The sequence below is a fragment of the Onychomys torridus genome, chromosome 1 (assembly GCF_903995425.1).
Source record: "Onychomys torridus chromosome 1, mOncTor1.1, whole genome shotgun sequence".
NCBI classification, from domain to species: Eukaryota; Metazoa; Chordata; class Mammalia; order Rodentia; family Cricetidae; genus Onychomys; species Onychomys torridus.
Window position 1 is genome coordinate 43,300,935 of NC_050443.1, and position 7,368 is coordinate 43,308,302.

The window sequence follows — 7,368 nt, forward strand, 5'->3', positions numbered from 1 at the left end:
ACTGAGTGAGGAGAAATTACGATCTAAATACACTACATGAAAATATTTCAGAACTGGTCCCTGGGTCCTCAGCTTGGAATCATCCCTTGAGAAGGACCCTAGAGTTCAGAACATCCAGCAGGTCCCCTAGGCAGGGCACTTAAGGGATTAATTCCCCTGGGGCTGGATTCTGTCTTCCTGCTTTTCCCAGAATGCACAGCCAGTCCCTGGAACCTTGGAAGTCAGGAGCTCTGGGATGGAGCCTGAGACGGTGCTGTGTGGTCCAGATCTGCAGGGTCCTGAAGAAAGCCAGAACAATGCTCACAGAGGTACTGAAAGTGGGAATGAAGAGGAGAGACCTCAGCAGGAAAGTTCTGGGGAGGAGATCATCTTGGGAGATCCAGTTCAGAGTCCAGAATCCATTGACCCACCAGAGATGCCCCTGGAGAGGCCCTCCCAGGATGCCTCAGCCCCTGATGATTTCCAGCCCCACTGAGTTCTTCCAACCCCTTAGACTACCAGACTCCTAGGGAGCCATCAGCCCCTGAAATAGTCCCTTCCCCATCTAAGTGGACCAAGGCCTGTGAGACCAATTGGCAGTGGGGGAACCCTCACCACCTGGAACAGCACCCCAGTAGTCACTGCCAGTGAACCCAACCTGTGGGAGCTGGTGCAGGGCCGCCCTTCTGGGGCTGAGAAGCCGTACATCTGCAATGAGTGCGGCTAGAGTTTCAGTCAATGGTCCTAACTGCTAAGGTGTCAGCACCTCCACACAGGTGAGCCGCACAACACAGGCTCAGAGTGTGGCAAGAGCTTCACTCTGAGCTCGTACCCCATGTAACACCACTGCACACACGGGTAAGAAGCCCTACAAGTGCCCCGACTGTGGCAAGTGCTTCAGCTGTAGCTACAATCTGGTACAGCACCAGCGCACACATGCACATGGGTGAGAAGCCCTACAAGTGCACGGATTGCAAGAAAGCCTTCACACAAAGCACCAACCTCATCAAGTGTCAGCGTCCCACCCTGATGAGAATCTCTACAAGTGTAGTGAGTGCTGTCTTGTGATCTACCGTACACAGTTGGGACCTCATCCAGCACCAGGCCACATACACAAGCGAAAAGCCCTACAAATACCCTGATTGTGGCAAGCACTTTGGTCATAACCACAACCTACTCAAGCACCAGAAGAACCACGTGCTAGAGAAGCCATATCGCTGCACCGAGTGCGGCAAGACCTTCATCCGGAGCTCAGAGATGACAGAAGCACCAGCACACTCCCACTGGGGAACAGCTCCGTGAGTAACTGGAGTGTGGCAAGAGCTTTAGCCACAGCTCCACTCTCATCAAGCACCATTGGACACTCCTATGCAAGGAGGCCTTCAAGTGCGCCGTCACTGGCCAGACCTTCATGCTGAGTGCCACAATGCTGCGCCATCAGTGCACACACGCAGGTGAGCAGCCATACAAGTGCCCTGAGTGCGGCAAGAGCTTCAGAATCAACTCAGACCTCATCTACCCCCAGAGTATCCCCTATGCTGAGCAGCCTTATATCTATCTGTGCCACTGCAGCGAAGGCTTCATCGTGAGCTCTATGCTCATCTGTCACCAGCAGTTACACACCAGCGAGAAGCTTTATGAATGTTCTGACTGTCGCAAGAGCTTCTTACACCTCATCCATTACTGCTGCACGCACAAGGGTCAGAAGCCAGACAAGTGTCCCGAGTGTGGCAAGAGCTTCAGCCAGAGCACCAACCTCATCATGCACGTCAGCAAACATAAGGTCAAGAACCTCTTCACGTGCTGGGACTGATGCAAGGCCTTTCTGGAGGCTCAGGAGCTGGAGCAGCATTTCATGATCCATGAGAGAGGCAAGACACCTGCCTGGAGAGCTCAGAGTGACAGTTTGCTAGGGATTGAGTTCTTTCCCTGTGGACCCCACCATCAGGAGCCAAACCCCACAAGTGTCTGGTCTGTGGAAAAGGCTTCAGTGATGAGGGCATCTTCATGCAGCACCAGCGGATTCATATTGAAGAAGACCTCTACAAAAATGCAGACAGTCTCATAGCACACCCCGCTCCCAAGCCTCTGCAGTTTTGCTCCCCCAGGTTCCCCTTTGGAGGCAGTTCACACCCAGGTTCTTTAGAGGACAGAGCTGATCCCCTAGGAGAGTCCTTGAAATTGCCAGAGGGTCCATAGGGCTCCAAGTGCTATGTATTTCGTCACTAGGGAGAAAACTTCAACAGGGCCCTGCTCCTGCACCCTGAGCTCACCAAAGGCAGTGAAAAGCTCTTTCTCATTCCCAAGTGTAAGGATTGGCTTTGGGGAAGAGGCAGAGCCCAGTCCCTTCCTTAAGTGGTCAGAATGCAAAATAGCTTTGGCCTGACCTCTGAGTTGCTACAGTACCAGAAAGTCCATGTTGGTGGGACATCCCAGAAGAGCTCATAGCTGGGGAAGAGTTCCTTAGTGCTGTAGGAGAATCTTGGATGCCAGATCCTACAGCTGTTCTGGTTGTGGGATCTCCTTCCTGGATCGATTAGTTCTTACCTGCCACCAGGAAATCCACACTCAAGAAAGGGCGCCCACTCCTGAGGACCTCCCTTCAGAGTCAGCCACCTTGTTCACAAGCCAGGAGGGTGAGGGAGAGGCCTCTAATACCCCTGCCAAAGATCAGTAGCCACAGGGAAGAAGAAAGTCCTAAAACTCTCTCAGAGGAAAAGCCTTATTTGTGCCCTGAAGGTGGAGATGGATTCACAGAAGTTGTAATGCTCCTCCTCCTCCATAGGATCTGTGACTCATGTGTCTCCTTGTGAAGTAAGTTTGGAGACCAGGGTCCTCTCTCTCCTGAGAGATTGTGGGGAAAGGAGGCTAATGCCATCAACTCATAGAGAAGTGGAGGGTCAAGAATGCTGGGAAGAAATAGTGCATTTGTATCAGTAATGAGATGCCTATGATATTGTGGGAGGGAATCACTTAGGAGCCAAAGAGAAATTACTATGTTAGAAGCCCTATAACTAATTAGGGAACACAACCATTATTAAGTCTGTAGCAGAAAAATCCTATAAACCATGGTAGGTAAAAGCCCTATTAATTGTAGGAAGAGGTTCTAACAGGTCTCTAGACAAACACACAAAACTGTATCAAAATCCTTATCAGAATCCTCGGGTGGGAGAGATATAGGGAATATAGTTGGCAGTGACCTTGAGGTGCTCTGGATGATGGAGGAAACCCCTGAGTTGTTCATAGTGTTCTCTCCTGGCAGCCTTGGACAGAGGAAAGTGCTCAGCAGGGAAGTCCTGCAGGAATGCAGTTGAGCTAGATGAAGAGAAATGGGGAGGTATTGACTATGTGCTCAGACCCACAGGTGAGACGAGACTTCCATTGCACTGGGGGTTCCTTGGTGAATTGTATGTAGTAGGGGAAAGAAGACTGTGAGGTTTCACTGTCAGCAAGAGCCCCCCAAAATGGCAAGCCATATTAAAAGCTGGAGTTTGGGGTGTATAACAAACCTTGAACATAAGAATATTGAGAAAATGTTGAGACACCACCTCAGCTCTTAGAGGAAAGTTATGTTTGTTTGAAGGGAAACAGAGCATGGTGGAGAAACTGCAGACGGCAGCTGGCCAGTTCCTCTTTCTTCCAGGAGCTTGTTAAACTTCAAGTACAAGCAGATCCCAGTTCAGGCCGTCAGGGTTCTCCTCAGACAGGCAGGTCCAGCCTTTTCCCAGCCCTGCTGGAGATGTCTACTCTGAGAGGCCTCTGAGGTTTCAAGGGGCTTCTGCCACATTCTCAGGTCTCACAGGTTTTTCCTGAAATCTCACTGCCACAAGTCTTACTGCAGTGGCATCCTGTTTCCTGGAATTCTGTCCTCAGTGGAGAGCCACTCGCTGCTAGTCACCTTCCAAAGAACAAATTCCTTCAGAGACTCAAGGCTTATACGTGCTTGTCCTCCTTAGATTTCTACAAGTTCATGGGAGCCACTTGTGGGTTCTCTGTGGTGACCAGCGATGGCAAGACAACCCAACAGACAGCTTTGATTTACCAGCAACATGATTTAAACCTCAGCCTTTTGTGTGAACTCTATGTAAGGCTACCTGCAGGATGAGCCAGGCTGCACATGCTGGATGTCCTCACATGGCACAGACTGGATCAGAGTCCATGAAGAGACAATGGAAACTTGACCACCTTCCTCATCCCCAGTACTTGGATGCCCTTGAGATGGGGTGGCCAGATTTGATCTTGGCCTTGGGAAGGGACAGACTCCACCTGATCCTTTTGACCTTTCTCTCCATAGCCAGAAAACAGTGGAGGGTCACAAAAGGACGAGAAATGCTCCCCTACCACACCCATGTCCTCCTCAGACACCACAGGCTAGACACTTTATTAATCCAGCCAAACCAGCTCAAATGAGATCTATGATGGAGCAGAGACAGTTGTCCTACAAAGTGGTTGAAGAAACACTTTGGTGAGAAACATCTGTAACAAAGACCCTTAAAGATGGGAAGGACTCTCTCCCGTATTTGGGTTGTAAAGGGAGTGTCCTTAGCCCAGTGCTGGCAGCAGTGACATACTGTCCAGTGTAGGAGGACTAAGACACTAAGTGATATGATCCTTAGGTGTCCTGTCTGTGCCCAGAAGAGTGACCTGGATCCCCACAAAACTGTGGAAGAGACCTCTAGTTCCATTACCTAAAAGTTCAAAAAGGTAGAGACCCATCATCCTTCATCTATTCTGTCCCCAAGTGGATGACCTTCAAAATTTAAAGGACCAAAATTGAGAATACTGGGGAGAAATGCTGGTCCTCCTGGGGAGAGGGAAAAGGCAGGCCTTATACATTTACAGAGAGAGCCTTTCTAGAGACCCAAGTACCAGTTAGGGGGAGCACCATGGAGACGGAGAGGAGCCTTTCTGTATAGCGACAGAAATGTTGGTAAATGGGTATCACTATAAAACTCAGTAGATATTCTCCTAAGTATAAGCTCATTCATCTCCTTCTAAAGTGATAGCAGAAACTAGAGAGATATCCTTTGTAAACCTAGAAGCAGATTGCCTCAGACCCAGGTCTGAAAGTCTGTCATCAGAAGACAGCTGGGGGGAGGCAGTCAGTGTAACATGGCTGACTGTAAACCATCGAGGACTAAGATGTAGCCTACATAGCAGGACACTCACATGTTCTGGAGACAAGTGAGGGCTGTGGTCTTGACTTCAGATCTAAATGGATCATGTGGATTGGTAGTGGCCTGGGTTTCCTAGTAGGAAAGGGCAGAGCAGAGACCTTGTGGTGAGACCTGTTCTCTTGACCACCTCCCTCTCAGACCTAGCTACACCATAGAGGGAATCTGTTGCAGGGCCCAGAGTCCTTGTAACTGGCTCAGGAAAAGGTCCACCATAATTAAGTCTGGAAGGCATAATGGAGCCAACTCCATACTCTATACTGGGCCAGAGCCCTCAGAAGTGCCCCTGGGGAAGAGCCCAGCAAACATGGGCGAAGGAGAGGGTGGAGCTGATCTGCCCCTAAGGGGAAACTTAGAACTGTTGTTGAATATGGAGGTCAAATAGGAGCTCATAAAGGAATGGGTATGAATCATGAATTGGGGAGACAACTTGAAACCATTATGACCCCCCAGTCATGAGACAGAATCCTTTGTCCCCACAGAGGAAACCCAGCTCACTTGACTTCTCCCTGTGGAGTGAAGGGAAGTCCTATTTTTCAGTGTTGTGTGTCAGTGACAGTGCTGTGTACCAGTTTCCTGCTGAATAGTTGAAGAGAATAAAGGAAGTCAGATTTCCACAAACAAAGGAAATATTTCAATAAGGAATTCACAGTTACTGCAATTTTAAATACAGAATGAAGAACAAAAAGGCAGGTAGAGAAAGATAAGTGAATAAAGGAGGAATTGGGAGTAAAATGCTAATTATAATTAAAGCACATAAAAGTGAGAGAAAATAATAGTCTTGTTGCCATAACAAATCCTCATAGGTCTTCTGTTGATCACTTTTTTTAGCACATGAAAGATTAGTAGAGGTGACAATGTTTATCAATTGCAATTGCTTTAATATAGAAATTTACTAAAGGGGTAACAGTCACTTATTCATTTCTGGTTGGACGACAGCTGTTTACCATGTATACATGTATTATGTTTAAAACTATGTGGCCAGACATCATAATTCATTTAGTGTATTTGATTCTAATAATTGTTAAGTGTCACACTTCCCAGTTCTCCCTCTGCCTAGAATATGGACAAGATTACTAGGAGGCTTTTCCTTTGGCGGTTTGGAGAAATTCAAACCAAGCACAGGAATCCTGAAACCAGCCTGAACTCTGACCAGTGAACAACTGCAAGCCAATTTCCCATTGTTCTCTCAGTCCATTTCCAACTTGCTGTGTAGTTCCTCTGTGGATCCCTTACTGATGATGCTCTCTTTTGTCTCATGGGGTTTATTAGGCTGCCATAGAAAATGGGGGCTGCTTTCTATAATATGAGGCTGATTGGAATTACAACTTGGGAGAATTCTGTAACCAGTTCAAAGTATAAGACTCTTCCCTTCCCAAGAATCTTCCTATGTGTCGTCTAGAAGTAGGATGGCCATTTGTTAATCCTTGTTCATTTTGTTTTGTTTGGGAGAGAATCATCTGGTAGCTGCTATTAACTTTGAACATTTAACCCTCTGCCGAATATGAGATTCCTGGCATGAGACATCAAGAACTGTCATCTATGTGACAGGCATGGTAGGGCATGAATTTAATCCCAGCACCTGGGAGGCAGAGGCAGGAGGAACTCTTTGAATCTGAGGCCAGGCTGGTCTACAAAATAAGTTCCACAATAGCTAGGGCTGTTGCACAGAGAAACCCTGTCTAGGAAACCATCAAGCAATCAATCATGCAAGCAAGTGAACAAAATAGACTTGTATCTATTTCTTCCTGCTTTTCTTTTCGTGTCCAACCCCACAATCACTCCTAGGAATCTTACCATCGTATTGTTAGTCCAGTCATGAGGAAAGAACAGCCTCCATGAATCTATGTCTGTACTAGTTAGCTTTTGTTTCTGTGATAAAACACTGATCAAAACCATCTTGGTAAGACAGGGTCTGTTTCCTTACACATCATAAGATTTGGTCATTGAGGGAAGTTGGGACAGGAGCTCAAGCAGGAGCAGAGGCAGGAACCATGGAGGAAGTTACTTACTGGTTCATTCTCCAGGGATTGTACTTACTTTCTTATACAAACCCAGGACCTCCTTCCAGGGGTTGACTCTACTCACTGGACTCTAACTTCCCACATAAATCATCATTCAAGAAAGTGTACCACAGACGTGCCCACAGGCCCATCTGATGGAAGCAAAGACTCAAGTGTGGTTTCCTCTTCCTAGGTGACTGTAGTTTGTATCA

The 7,368-nt window shown here is 47.7% G+C and overlaps 1 pseudogene; it reads left to right on the top strand.

Annotated features, from left to right (window-relative positions):
• Window positions 1-235: 235 nt before the first annotated feature.
• Window positions 236-2,792, top strand: LOC118583672 (annotated as a pseudogene).
• Window positions 2,793-7,368: the final 4,576 nt, after the last annotated feature.